The 14,469-nt window shown below is 52.1% G+C and overlaps 9 non-coding genes across 9 annotated transcripts; all 9 read right to left on the reverse strand.

Moving 5' to 3' along the window:
• Positions 1 to 28: 28 nt before the first annotated feature.
• Trnag-ccc (transfer RNA glycine (anticodon CCC)) lies at positions 29 to 100 on the reverse strand. The gene has a single exon. It is a non-coding gene; the product is annotated as a tRNA-Gly (tRNA).
• A 1,688-nt stretch (positions 101 to 1,788) lies between these two features.
• Trnag-ccc (transfer RNA glycine (anticodon CCC)) lies at positions 1,789 to 1,860 on the reverse strand. Its single transcript has one exon. It is a non-coding gene; the product is annotated as a tRNA-Gly (tRNA).
• Positions 1,861 to 3,548: 1,688 nt separating this feature from the next.
• On the reverse strand, positions 3,549 to 3,620 carry Trnag-ccc (transfer RNA glycine (anticodon CCC)). Its single transcript has one exon. It is a non-coding gene; the product is annotated as a tRNA-Gly (tRNA).
• Positions 3,621 to 5,308: 1,688 nt separating this feature from the next.
• On the reverse strand, positions 5,309 to 5,380 carry Trnag-ccc (transfer RNA glycine (anticodon CCC)). Its single transcript has one exon. It is a non-coding gene; the product is annotated as a tRNA-Gly (tRNA).
• A 1,688-nt stretch (positions 5,381 to 7,068) lies between these two features.
• Trnag-ccc (transfer RNA glycine (anticodon CCC)) lies at positions 7,069 to 7,140 on the reverse strand. The gene has a single exon. It is a non-coding gene; the product is annotated as a tRNA-Gly (tRNA).
• A 1,688-nt stretch (positions 7,141 to 8,828) lies between these two features.
• Positions 8,829 to 8,900, reverse strand: Trnag-ccc (transfer RNA glycine (anticodon CCC)). Its single transcript has one exon. It is a non-coding gene; the product is annotated as a tRNA-Gly (tRNA).
• A 1,688-nt stretch (positions 8,901 to 10,588) lies between these two features.
• On the reverse strand, positions 10,589 to 10,660 carry Trnag-ccc (transfer RNA glycine (anticodon CCC)). Its single transcript has one exon. It is a non-coding gene; the product is annotated as a tRNA-Gly (tRNA).
• A 1,688-nt stretch (positions 10,661 to 12,348) lies between these two features.
• Positions 12,349 to 12,420, reverse strand: Trnag-ccc (transfer RNA glycine (anticodon CCC)). The gene has a single exon. It is a non-coding gene; the product is annotated as a tRNA-Gly (tRNA).
• Positions 12,421 to 14,108: 1,688 nt separating this feature from the next.
• Trnag-ccc (transfer RNA glycine (anticodon CCC)) lies at positions 14,109 to 14,180 on the reverse strand. Its single transcript has one exon. It is a non-coding gene; the product is annotated as a tRNA-Gly (tRNA).
• Between the last annotated feature and the right edge of the window lie 289 nt (positions 14,181 to 14,469).

The raw sequence follows: 14,469 nt of genomic DNA on the forward strand, positions 1-14,469 counted from the left end.
TTGCGCTACGCAAAAACGACAGCCCTCTTGCGGTGGCCGGGAATCGAACCCGGATCAACTGCTTGGGAAGCAACCATGCTGACCGTTACACCACCACCGCTGCATTCCGCTGCACGCATCCTGTGTCGCGATGCGTTGCCGCCCCTGCTGCCACCAGAGGCCGAAGCGACCCTGCTGCAGGCGCCCTGCCCGCCCGCGCATCCGAACGCGGGTCCACGCCGCTTCCAGGGCGATGCACTGTAACTAGACGCAGGACTGACTTCCGCTGAGAAGTCCACCCTGTCGTGTTCGGCATGGTGGGAAAAGAATTCCTGTGTGCTTCCCTGTCGCAGTGGGCAGCGCGTGACGTCTTCTCAAGGGCGTACGTTCGACCCTCACCCCAGCCATCTCATTTTCTCTCCACGACAGTGAAACGCACAGCATAGCTTTTGCGAGGTAAAGCCGTGTTTACAGTTTATTACCACCCAGGCTCCTTTGCGTCAACGTGAGAGTGTTTGTTTCCAGTTATTACTAATTATAGTTTTGCTACTTACACTTGAGACTGAAAGCGATGTTTGTGTAGTATGTCTTGGGCGCTTTGGGAGTGAGTAAGCGGGATCGTGGTGGCGGACAGAGTTCAGCGTTGTCGCCAGATTCGGCCGTAAAGTTCGTGGAGGAGAAATATTTCTGGACCCATTCACACGTAGCTGATACTTGAGGTATGTCCGGTATGGTCTAGTGGCTAGGATACCTGGCTTTCACACAGGAGGCCAGGGTTCGATTACTGGTAGCGGAACGTCAATTTTCCAGGCTGAGATGAGAAATCTTCTCAGGGCCGTTTTTCGTCTTCGTGGTGTTGCTGCTCTGGGTTCCAAGTATAAGGTGAGAGAAAGTCAAGGAAAAGAGATACATGCTCACGTGATTGGCGGGGCCGTTTTTAAGGAAGAGGAGATGATTTTGCGGTTTTGGACTGCTGATGCGACAGTGTTGCGTGGCTCGTTAGCCCTGTGGGGTATAGCGTCGTGCTGGTAACGAGAAGGTCATGGGTTCGATCCCTCCACAGGCCATCCCACTTTCTCCGCTAATAGGAAATGCAGTCTCCCGCGAGACTCTGCCACGTAGATTCCAAATGATCTGCACATCGAGCTACAAGTCTGAACGTTTCGCTCAGGGGTCGCCAACGGCCGGCTCCCTTTCGATTAATGAAGTTAAGCAGAGGTGGGCGTGGTTAGTGATTACATGGGTGATAGGCGGGATCTCTGCGTGCTATTGGACCTTTCCCCTTTCACCCCCACTCTCCCCCTTTTGTGTTACAGTGTTGATGTGCTATGATGCCTCCCACAGCAATTTAAATTACGTTAACGAACATAGGATCCAAAATTTAAAGAGGTTCTTTGCAAAAAGAGCGAACGTAAAGTGCAGGAACGACTTTGGCAGTAACAGAACCGTACGAATCCACAGATAATTTCTCAAATATCGTAGATAACACTGTAGGGGAGCAGTGAGAATTCCGAAATTTGTAAATGAAAATTTAGCTTTTCGAATTGGAAAGGAAAGGTAGTCTTGATTAGCGTGTTTCTCGCAGCCGATTGTCGTACTGCTTCTGTCATATTGGCCCTACCGCCGAGCGGCAGCGAGCGGCAGTCGAGCAAAGTCGGGCCAAGTCGACACACGATGAAGGGGCCGCCCACTTAGCTGCAACGAGGCGAGAGACGAGCAGATACTACTTGTGCAGCGACACTTGGCAATTTCGAGGATCGCATGGTGTTGAACACACACTATTGCGCTACGCAAAAACGACAGCCCTCTTGCGGTGGCCGGGAATCGAACCCGGATCAACTGCTTGGGAAGCAACCATGCTGACCGTTACACCACCACCGCTGCATTCCGCTGCACGCATCCTGTGTCGCGATGCGTTGCCGCCCCTGCTGCCACCAGAGGCCGAAGCGACCCTGCTGCAGGCGCCCTGCCCGCCCGCGCATCCGAACGCGGGTCCACGCCGCTTCCAGGGCGATGCACTGTAACTAGACGCAGGACTGACTTCCGCTGAGAAGTCCACCCTGTCGTGTTCGGCATGGTGGGAAAAGAATTCCTGTGTGCTTCCCTGTCGCAGTGGGCAGCGCGTGACGTCTTCTCAAGGGCGTACGTTCGACCCTCACCCCAGCCATCTCATTTTCTCTCCACGACAGTGAAACGCACAGCATAGCTTTTGCGAGGTAAAGCCGTGTTTACAGTTTATTACCACCCAGGCTCCTTTGCGTCAACGTGAGAGTGTTTGTTTCCAGTTATTACTAATTATAGTTTTGCTACTTACACTTGAGACTGAAAGCGATGTTTGTGTAGTATGTCTTGGGCGCTTTGGGAGTGAGTAAGCGGGATCGTGGTGGCGGACAGAGTTCAGCGTTGTCGCCAGATTCGGCCGTAAAGTTCGTGGAGGAGAAATATTTCTGGACCCATTCACACGTAGCTGATACTTGAGGTATGTCCGGTATGGTCTAGTGGCTAGGATACCTGGCTTTCACACAGGAGGCCAGGGTTCGATTACTGGTAGCGGAACGTCAATTTTCCAGGCTGAGATGAGAAATCTTCTCAGGGCCGTTTTTCGTCTTCGTGGTGTTGCTGCTCTGGGTTCCAAGTATAAGGTGAGAGAAAGTCAAGGAAAAGAGATACATGCTCACGTGATTGGCGGGGCCGTTTTTAAGGAAGAGGAGATGATTTTGCGGTTTTGGACTGCTGATGCGACAGTGTTGCGTGGCTCGTTAGCCCTGTGGGGTATAGCGTCGTGCTGGTAACGAGAAGGTCATGGGTTCGATCCCTCCACAGGCCATCCCACTTTCTCCGCTAATAGGAAATGCAGTCTCCCGCGAGACTCTGCCACGTAGATTCCAAATGATCTGCACATCGAGCTACAAGTCTGAACGTTTCGCTCAGGGGTCGCCAACGGCCGGCTCCCTTTCGATTAATGAAGTTAAGCAGAGGTGGGCGTGGTTAGTGATTACATGGGTGATAGGCGGGATCTCTGCGTGCTATTGGACCTTTCCCCTTTCACCCCCACTCTCCCCCTTTTGTGTTACAGTGTTGATGTGCTATGATGCCTCCCACAGCAATTTAAATTACGTTAACGAACATAGGATCCAAAATTTAAAGAGGTTCTTTGCAAAAAGAGCGAACGTAAAGTGCAGGAACGACTTTGGCAGTAACAGAACCGTACGAATCCACAGATAATTTCTCAAATATCGTAGATAACACTGTAGGGGAGCAGTGAGAATTCCGAAATTTGTAAATGAAAATTTAGCTTTTCGAATTGGAAAGGAAAGGTAGTCTTGATTAGCGTGTTTCTCGCAGCCGATTGTCGTACTGCTTCTGTCATATTGGCCCTACCGCCGAGCGGCAGCGAGCGGCAGTCGAGCAAAGTCGGGCCAAGTCGACACACGATGAAGGGGCCGCCCACTTAGCTGCAACGAGGCGAGAGACGAGCAGATACTACTTGTGCAGCGACACTTGGCAATTTCGAGGATCGCATGGTGTTGAACACACACTATTGCGCTACGCAAAAACGACAGCCCTCTTGCGGTGGCCGGGAATCGAACCCGGATCAACTGCTTGGGAAGCAACCATGCTGACCGTTACACCACCACCGCTGCATTCCGCTGCACGCATCCTGTGTCGCGATGCGTTGCCGCCCCTGCTGCCACCAGAGGCCGAAGCGACCCTGCTGCAGGCGCCCTGCCCGCCCGCGCATCCGAACGCGGGTCCACGCCGCTTCCAGGGCGATGCACTGTAACTAGACGCAGGACTGACTTCCGCTGAGAAGTCCACCCTGTCGTGTTCGGCATGGTGGGAAAAGAATTCCTGTGTGCTTCCCTGTCGCAGTGGGCAGCGCGTGACGTCTTCTCAAGGGCGTACGTTCGACCCTCACCCCAGCCATCTCATTTTCTCTCCACGACAGTGAAACGCACAGCATAGCTTTTGCGAGGTAAAGCCGTGTTTACAGTTTATTACCACCCAGGCTCCTTTGCGTCAACGTGAGAGTGTTTGTTTCCAGTTATTACTAATTATAGTTTTGCTACTTACACTTGAGACTGAAAGCGATGTTTGTGTAGTATGTCTTGGGCGCTTTGGGAGTGAGTAAGCGGGATCGTGGTGGCGGACAGAGTTCAGCGTTGTCGCCAGATTCGGCCGTAAAGTTCGTGGAGGAGAAATATTTCTGGACCCATTCACACGTAGCTGATACTTGAGGTATGTCCGGTATGGTCTAGTGGCTAGGATACCTGGCTTTCACACAGGAGGCCAGGGTTCGATTACTGGTAGCGGAACGTCAATTTTCCAGGCTGAGATGAGAAATCTTCTCAGGGCCGTTTTTCGTCTTCGTGGTTTTGCTGCTCTGGGTTCCAAGTATAAGGTGAGAGAAAGTCAAGGAAAAGAGATACATGCTCACGTGATTGGCGGGGCCGTTTTTAAGGAAGAGGAGATGATTTTGCGGTTTTGGACTGCTGATGCGACAGTGTTGCGTGGCTCGTTAGCCCTGTGGGGTATAGCGTCGTGCTGGTAACGAGAAGGTCATGGGTTCGATCCCTCCACAGGCCATCCCACTTTCTCCGCTAATAGGAAATGCAGTCTCCCGCGAGACTCTGCCACGTAGATTCCAAATGATCTGCACATCGAGCTACAAGTCTGAACGTTTCGCTCAGGGGTCGCCAACGGCCGGCTCCCTTTCGATTAATGAAGTTAAGCAGAGGTGGGCGTGGTTAGTGATTACATGGGTGATAGGCGGGATCTCTGCGTGCTATTGGACCTTTCCCCTTTCACCCCCACTCTCCCCCTTTTGTGTTACAGTGTTGATGTGCTATGATGCCTCCCACAGCAATTTAAATTACGTTAACGAACATAGGATCCAAAATTTAAAGAGGTTCTTTGCAAAAAGAGCGAACGTAAAGTGCAGGAACGACTTTGGCAGTAACAGAACCGTACGAATCCACAGATAATTTCTCAAATATCGTAGATAACACTGTAGGGGAGCAGTGAGAATTCCGAAATTTGTAAATGAAAATTTAGCTTTTCGAATTGGAAAGGAAAGGTAGTCTTGATTAGCGTGTTTCTCGCAGCCGATTGTCGTACTGCTTCTGTCATATTGGCCCTACCGCCGAGCGGCAGCGAGCGGCAGTCGAGCAAAGTCGGGCCAAGTCGACACACGATGAAGGGGCCGCCCACTTAGCTGCAACGAGGCGAGAGACGAGCAGATACTACTTGTGCAGCGACACTTGGCAATTTCGAGGATCGCATGGTGTTGAACACACACTATTGCGCTACGCAAAAACGACAGCCCTCTTGCGGTGGCCGGGAATCGAACCCGGATCAACTGCTTGGGAAGCAACCATGCTGACCGTTACACCACCACCGCTGCATTCCGCTGCACGCATCCTGTGTCGAGATGCGTTGCCGCCCCTGCTGCCACCAGAGGCCGAAGCGACCCTGCTGCAGGCGCCCTGCCCGCCCGCGCATCCGAACGCGGGTCCACGCCGCTTCCAGGGCGATGCACTGTAACTAGACGCAGGACTGACTTCCGCTGAGAAGTCCACCCTGTCGTGTTCGGCATGGTGGGAAAAGAATTCCTGTGTGCTTCCCTGTCGCAGTGGGCAGCGCGTGACGTCTTCTCAAGGGCGTACGTTCGACCCTCACCCCAGCCATCTCATTTTCTCTCCACGACAGTGAAACGCACAGCATAGCTTTTGCGAGGTAAAGCCGTGTTTACAGTTTATTACCACCCAGGCTCCTTTGCGTCAACGTGAGAGTGTTTGTTTCCAGTTATTACTAATTATAGTTTTGCTACTTACACTTGAGACTGAAAGCGATGTTTGTGTAGTATGTCTTGGGCGCTTTGGGAGTGAGTAAGCGGGATCGTGGTGGCGGACAGAGTTCAGCGTTGTCGCCAGATTCGGCCGTAAAGTTCGTGGAGGAGAAATATTTCTGGACCCATTCACACGTAGCTGATACTTGAGGTATGTCCGGTATGGTCTAGTGGCTAGGATACCTGGCTTTCACACAGGAGGCCAGGGTTCGATTACTGGTAGCGGAACGTCAATTTTCCAGGCTGAGATGAGAAATCTTCTCAGGGCCGTTTTTCGTCTTCGTGGTGTTGCTGCTCTGGGTTCCAAGTATAAGGTGAGAGAAAGTCAAGGAAAAGAGATACATGCTCACGTGATTGGCGGGGCCGTTTTTAAGGAAGAGGAGATGATTTTGCGGTTTTGGACTGCTGATGCGACAGTGTTGCGTGGCTCGTTAGCCCTGTGGGGTATAGCGTCGTGCTGGTAACGAGAAGGTCATGGGTTCGATCCCTCCACAGGCCATCCCACTTTCTCCGCTAATAGGAAATGCAGTCTCCCGCGAGACTCTGCCACGTAGATTCCAAATGATCTGCACATCGAGCTACAAGTCTGAACGTTTCGCTCAGGGGTCGCCAACGGCCGGCTCCCTTTCGATTAATGAAGTTAAGCAGAGGTGGGCGTGGTTAGTGATTACATGGGTGATAGGCGGGATCTCTGCGTGCTATTGGACCTTTCCCCTTTCACCCCCACTCTCCCCCTTTTGTGTTACAGTGTTGATGTGCTATGATGCCTCCCACAGCAATTTAAATTACGTTAACGAACATAGGATCCAAAATTTAAAGAGGTTCTTTGCAAAAAGAGCGAACGTAAAGTGCAGGAACGACTTTGGCAGTAACAGAACCGTACGAATCCACAGATAATTTCTCAAATATCGTAGATAACACTGTAGGGGAGCAGTGAGAATTCCGAAATTTGTAAATGAAAATTTAGCTTTTCGAATTGGAAAGGAAAGGTAGTCTTGATTAGCGTGTTTCTCGCAGCCGATTGTCGTACTGCTTCTGTCATATTGGCCCTACCGCCGAGCGGCAGCGAGCGGCAGTCGAGCAAAGTCGGGCCAAGTCGACACACGATGAAGGGGCCGCCCACTTAGCTGCAACGAGGCGAGAGACGAGCAGATACTACTTGTGCAGCGACACTTGGCAATTTCGAGGATCGCATGGTGTTGAACACACACTATTGCGCTACGCAAAAACGACAGCCCTCTTGCGGTGGCCGGGAATCGAACCCGGATCAACTGCTTGGGAAGCAACCATGCTGACCGTTACACCACCACCGCTGCATTCCGCTGCACGCATCCTGTGTCGCGATGCGTTGCCGCCCCTGCTGCCACCAGAGGCCGAAGCGACCCTGCTGCAGGCGCCCTGCCCGCCCGCGCATCCGAACGCGGGTCCACGCCGCTTCCAGGGCGATGCACTGTAACTAGACGCAGGACTGACTTCCGCTGAGAAGTCCACCCTGTCGTGTTCGGCATGGTGGGAAAAGAATTCCTGTGTGCTTCCCTGTCGCAGTGGGCAGCGCGTGACGTCTTCTCAAGGGCGTACGTTCGACCCTCACCCCAGCCATCTCATTTTCTCTCCACGACAGTGAAACGCACAGCATAGCTTTTGCGAGGTAAAGCCGTGTTTACAGTTTATTACCACCCAGGCTCCTTTGCGTCAACGTGAGAGTGTTTGTTTCCAGTTATTACTAATTATAGTTTTGCTACTTACACTTGAGACTGAAAGCGATGTTTGTGTAGTATGTCTTGGGCGCTTTGGGAGTGAGTAAGCGGGATCGTGGTGGCGGACAGAGTTCAGCGTTGTCGCCAGATTCGGCCGTAAAGTTCGTGGAGGAGAAATATTTCTGGACCCATTCACACGTAGCTGATACTTGAGGTATGTCCGGTATGGTCTAGTGGCTAGGATACCTGGCTTTCACACAGGAGGCCAGGGTTCGATTACTGGTAGCGGAACGTCAATTTTCCAGGCTGAGATGAGAAATCTTCTCAGGGCCGTTTTTCGTCTTCGTGGTTTTGCTGCTCTGGGTTCCAAGTATAAGGTGAGAGAAAGTCAAGGAAAAGAGATACATGCTCACGTGATTGGCGGGGCCGTTTTTAAGGAAGAGGAGATGATTTTGCGGTTTTGGACTGCTGATGCGACAGTGTTGCGTGGCTCGTTAGCCCTGTGGGGTATAGCGTCGTGCTGGTAACGAGAAGGTCATGGGTTCGATCCCTCCACAGGCCATCCCACTTTCTCCGCTAATAGGAAATGCAGTCTCCCGCGAGACTCTGCCACGTAGATTCCAAATGATCTGCACATCGAGCTACAAGTCTGAACGTTTCGCTCAGGGGTCGCCAACGGCCGGCTCCCTTTCGATTAATGAAGTTAAGCAGAGGTGGGCGTGGTTAGTGATTACATGGGTGATATGCGGGATCTCTGCGTGCTATTGGACCTTTCCCCTTTCACCCCCACTCTCCCCCTTTTGTGTTACAGTGTTGATGTGCTATGATGCCTCCCACAGCAATTTAAATTACGTTAACGAACATAGGATCCAAAATTTAAAGAGGTTCTTTGCAAAAAGAGCGAACGTAAAGTGCAGGAACGACTTTGGCAGTAACAGAACCGTACGAATCCACAGATAATTTCTCAAATATCGTAGATAACACTGTAGGGGAGCAGTGAGAATTCCGAAATTTGTAAATGAAAATTTAGCTTTTCGAATTGGAAAGGAAAGGTAGTCTTGATTAGCGTGTTTCTCGCAGCCGATTGTCGTACTGCTTCTGTCATATTGGCCCTACCGCCGAGCGGCAGCGAGCGGCAGTCGAGCAAAGTCGGGCCAAGTCGACACACGATGAAGGGGCCGCCCACTTAGCTGCAACGAGGCGAGAGACGAGCAGATACTACTTGTGCAGCGACACTTGGCAATTTCGAGGATCGCATGGTGTTGAACACACACTATTGCGCTACGCAAAAACGACAGCCCTCTTGCGGTGGCCGGGAATCGAACCCGGATCAACTGCTTGGGAAGCAACCATGCTGACCGTTACACCACCACCGCTGCATTCCGCTGCACGCATCCTGTGTCGCGATGCGTTGCCGCCCCTGCTGCCACCAGAGGCCGAAGCGACCCTGCTGCAGGCGCCCTGCCCGCCCGCGCATCCGAACGCGGGTCCACGCCGCTTCCAGGGCGATGCACTGTAACTAGACGCAGGACTGACTTCCGCTGAGAAGTCCACCCTGTCGTGTTCGGCATGGTGGGAAAAGAATTCCTGTGTGCTTCCCTGTCGCAGTGGGCAGCGCGTGACGTCTTCTCAAGGGCGTACGTTCGACCCTCACCCCAGCCATCTCATTTTCTCTCCACGACAGTGAAACGCACAGCATAGCTTTTGCGAGGTAAAGCCGTGTTTACAGTTTATTACCACCCAGGCTCCTTTGCGTCAACGTGAGAGTGTTTGTTTCCAGTTATTACTAATTATAGTTTTGCTACTTACACTTGAGACTGAAAGCGATGTTTGTGTAGTATGTCTTGGGCGCTTTGGGAGTGAGTAAGCGGGATCGTGGTGGCGGACAGAGTTCAGCGTTGTCGCCAGATTCGGCCGTAAAGTTCGTGGAGGAGAAATATTTCTGGACCCATTCACACGTAGCTGATACTTGAGGTATGTCCGGTATGGTCTAGTGGCTAGGATACCTGGCTTTCACACAGGAGGCCAGGGTTCGATTACTGGTAGCGGAACGTCAATTTTCCAGGCTGAGATGAGAAATCTTCTCAGGGCCGTTTTTCGTCTTCGTGGTTTTGCTGCTCTGGGTTCCAAGTATAAGGTGAGAGAAAGTCAAGGAAAAGAGATACATGCTCACGTGATTGGCGGGGCCGTTTTTAAGGAAGAGGAGATGATTTTGCGGTTTTGGACTGCTGATGCGACAGTGTTGCGTGGCTCGTTAGCCCTGTGGGGTATAGCGTCGTGCTGGTAACGAGAAGGTCATGGGTTCGATCCCTCCACAGGCCATCCCACTTTCTCCGCTAATAGGAAATGCAGTCTCCCGCGAGACTCTGCCACGTAGATTCCAAATGATCTGCACATCGAGCTACAAGTCTGAACGTTTCGCTCAGGGGTCGCCAACGGCCGGCTCCCTTTCGATTAATGAAGTTAAGCAGAGGTGGGCGTGGTTAGTGATTACATGGGTGATATGCGGGATCTCTGCGTGCTATTGGACCTTTCCCCTTTCACCCCCACTCTCCCCCTTTTGTGTTACAGTGTTGATGTGCTATGATGCCTCCCACAGCAATTTAAATTACGTTAACGAACATAGGATCCAAAATTTAAAGAGGTTCTTTGCAAAAAGAGCGAACGTAAAGTGCAGGAACGACTTTGGCAGTAACAGAACCGTACGAATCCACAGATAATTTCTCAAATATCGTAGATAACACTGTAGGGGAGCAGTGAGAATTCCGAAATTTGTAAATGAAAATTTAGCTTTTCGAATTGGAAAGGAAAGGTAGTCTTGATTAGCGTGTTTCTCGCAGCCGATTGTCGTACTGCTTCTGTCATATTGGCCCTACCGCCGAGCGGCAGCGAGCGGCAGTCGAGCAAAGTCGGGCCAAGTCGACACACGATGAAGGGGCCGCCCACTTAGCTGCAACGAGGCGAGAGACGAGCAGATACTACTTGTGCAGCGACACTTGGCAATTTCGAGGATCGCATGGTGTTGAACACACACTATTGCGCTACGCAAAAACGACAGCCCTCTTGCGGTGGCCGGGAATCGAACCCGGATCAACTGCTTGGGAAGCAACCATGCTGACCGTTACACCACCACCGCTGCATTCCGCTGCACGCATCCTGTGTCGCGATGCGTTGCCGCCCCTGCTGCCACCAGAGGCCGAAGCGACCCTGCTGCAGGCGCCCTGCCCGCCCGCGCATCCGAACGCGGGTCCACGCCGCTTCCAGGGCGATGCACTGTAACTAGACGCAGGACTGACTTCCGCTGAGAAGTCCACCCTGTCGTGTTCGGCATGGTGGGAAAAGAATTCCTGTGTGCTTCCCTGTCGCAGTGGGCAGCGCGTGACGTCTTCTCAAGGGCGTACGTTCGACCCTCACCCCAGCCATCTCATTTTCTCTCCACGACAGTGAAACGCACAGCATAGCTTTTGCGAGGTAAAGCCGTGTTTACAGTTTATTACCACCCAGGCTCCTTTGCGTCAACGTGAGAGTGTTTGTTTCCAGTTATTACTAATTATAGTTTTGCTACTTACACTTGAGACTGAAAGCGATGTTTGTGTAGTATGTCTTGGGCGCTTTGGGAGTGAGTAAGCGGGATCGTGGTGGCGGACAGAGTTCAGCGTTGTCGCCAGATTCGGCCGTAAAGTTCGTGGAGGAGAAATATTTCTGGACCCATTCACACGTAGCTGATACTTGAGGTATGTCCGGTATGGTCTAGTGGCTAGGATACCTGGCTTTCACACAGGAGGCCAGGGTTCGATTACTGGTAGCGGAACGTCAATTTTCCAGGCTGAGATGAGAAATCTTCTCAGGGCCGTTTTTCGTCTTCGTGGTTTTGCTGCTCTGGGTTCCAAGTATAAGGTGAGAGAAAGTCAAGGAAAAGAGATACATGCTCACGTGATTGGCGGGGCCGTTTTTAAGGAAGAGGAGATGATTTTGCGGTTTTGGACTGCTGATGCGACAGTGTTGCGTGGCTCGTTAGCCCTGTGGGGTATAGCGTCGTGCTGGTAACGAGAAGGTCATGGGTTCGATCCCTCCACAGGCCATCCCACTTTCTCCGCTAATAGGAAATGCAGTCTCCCGCGAGACTCTGCCACGTAGATTCCAAATGATCTGCACATCGAGCTACAAGTCTGAACGTTTCGCTCAGGGGTCGCCAACGGCCGGCTCCCTTTCGATTAATGAAGTTAAGCAGAGGTGGGCGTGGTTAGTGATTACATGGGTGATATGCGGGATCTCTGCGTGCTATTGGACCTTTCCCCTTTCACCCCCACTCTCCCCCTTTTGTGTTACAGTGTTGATGTGCTATGATGCCTCCCACAGCAATTTAAATTACGTTAACGAACATAGGATCCAAAATTTAAAGAGGTTCTTTGCAAAAAGAGCGAACGTAAAGTGCAGGAACGACTTTGGCAGTAACAGAACCGTACGAATCCACAGATAATTTCTCAAATATCGTAGATAACACTGTAGGGGAGCAGTGAGAATTCCGAAATTTGTAAATGAAAATTTAGCTTTTCGAATTGGAAAGGAAAGGTAGTCTTGATTAGCGTGTTTCTCGCAGCCGATTGTCGTACTGCTTCTGTCATATTGGCCCTACCGCCGAGCGGCAGCGAGCGGCAGTCGAGCAAAGTCGGGCCAAGTCGACACACGATGAAGGGGCCGCCCACTTAGCTGCAACGAGGCGAGAGACGAGCAGATACTACTTGTGCAGCGACACTTGGCAATTTCGAGGATCGCATGGTGTTGAACACACACTATTGCGCTACGCAAAAACGACAGCCCTCTTGCGGTGGCCGGGAATCGAACCCGGATCAACTGCTTGGGAAGCAACCATGCTGACCGTTACACCACCACCGCTGCATTCCGCTGCACGCATCCTGTGTCGCGATGCGTTGCCGCCCCTGCTGCCACCAGAGGCCGAAGCGACCCTGCTGCAGGCGCCCTGCCCGCCCGCGCATCCGAACGCGGGTCCACGCCGCTTCCAGGGCGATGCACTGTAACTAGACGCAGGACTGACTTCCGCTGAGAAGTCCACCCTGTCGTGTTCGGCATGGTGGGAAAAGAATTCCTGTGTGCTTCCCTGTCGCAGTGGGCAGCGCGTGACGTCTTCTCAAGGGCGTACGTTCGACCCTCACCCCAGCCATCTCATTTTCTCTCCACGACAGTGAAACGCACAGCATAGCTTTTGCGAGGTAAAGCCGTGTTTACAGTTTATTACCACCCAGGCTCCTTTGCGTCAACGTGAGAGTGTTTGTTTCCAGTTATTACTAATTATAGTTTTGCTACTTACACTTGAGACTGAAAGCGATGTTTGTGTAGTATGTCTTGGGCGCTTTGGGAGTGAGTAAGCGGGATCGTGGTGGCGGACAGAGTTCAGCGTTGTCGCCAGATTCGGCCGTAAAGTTCGTGGAGGAGAAATATTTCTGGACCCATTCACACGTAGCTGATACTTGAGGTATGTCCGGTATGGTCTAGTGGCTAGGATACCTGGCTTTCACACAGGAGGCCAGGGTTCGATTACTGGTAGCGGAACGTCAATTTTCCAGGCTGAGATGAGAAATCTTCTCAGGGCCGTTTTTCGTCTTCGTGGTGTTGCTGCTCTGGGTTCCAAGTATAAGGTGAGAGAAAGTCAAGGAAAAGAGATACATGCTCACGTGATTGGCGGGGCCGTTTTTAAGGAAGAGGAGATGATTTTGCGGTTTTGGACTGCTGATGCGACAGTGTTGCGTGGCTCGTTAGCCCTGTGGGGTATAGCGTCGTGCTGGTAACGAGAAGGTCATGGGTTCGATCCCTCCACAGGCCATCCCACTTTCTCCGCTAATAGGAAATGCAGTCTCCCGCGAGACTCTGCCACGTAGATTCCAAATGATCTGCACATCGAGCTACAAGTCTGAACGTTTCGCTCAGGGGTCGCCAACGGCCGGCTCCCTTTCGATTAATGAAGTTAAGCAGAGGTGGGCGTGGTTAGTGATTACATGGGTGATAGGCGGGATCTCTGCGTGCTATTGGACCTTTCCCCTTTCACCCCCACTCTCCCCCTTTTGTGTTACAGTGTTGATGTGCTATGATGCCTCCCACAGCAATTTAAATTACGTTAACGAACATAGGATCCAAAATTTAAAGAGGTTCTTTGCAAAAAGAGCGAACGTAAAGTGCAGGAACGACTTTGGCAGTAACAGAACCGTACGAATCCACAGATAATTTCTCAAATATCGTAGATAACACTGTAGGGGAGCAGTGAGAATTCCGAAATTTGTAAATGAAAATTTAGCTTTTCGAATTGGAAAGGAAAGGTAGTCTTGATTAGCGTGTTTCTCGCAGCCGATTGTCGTACTGCTTCTGTCATATTGGCCCTACCGCCGAGCGGCAGCGAGCGGCAGTCGAGCAAAGTCGGGCCAAGTCGACACACGATGAAGGGGCCGCCCACTTAGCTGCAACGAGGCGAGAGACGAGCAGATACTACTTGTGCAGCGACACTTGGCAATTTCGAGGATCGCATGGTGTTGAACACACACTATTGCGCTACGCAAAAACGACAGCCCTCTTGCGGTGGCCGGGAATCGAACCCGGATCAACTGCTTGGGAAGCAACCATGCTGACCGTTACACCACCACCGCTGCATTCCGCTGCACGCATCCTGTGTCGCGATGCGTTGCCGCCCCTGCTGCCACCAGAGGCCGAAGCGACCCTGCTGCAGGCGCCCTGCCCGCCCGCGCATCCGAACGCGGGTCCACGCCGCTTCCAGGGCGATGCACTGTAACTAGACGCAGGACTGACTTCCGCTGAGAAGTCCACCCTGTCGTGTTCGGCATGGTGGGAAAAGAATTCCTGTGTGCTTCCCTGTCGCAGTGGGCAGCGCGTGACGTCTTCTCAAGGGCGTACGTTCGACCCTCACCCCAGCCATCT

Source organism: Schistocerca gregaria, unplaced genomic scaffold (assembly GCF_023897955.1).
Source record: "Schistocerca gregaria isolate iqSchGreg1 unplaced genomic scaffold, iqSchGreg1.2 ptg000733l, whole genome shotgun sequence".
NCBI classification, from domain to species: domain Eukaryota; kingdom Metazoa; phylum Arthropoda; class Insecta; order Orthoptera; family Acrididae; genus Schistocerca; species Schistocerca gregaria.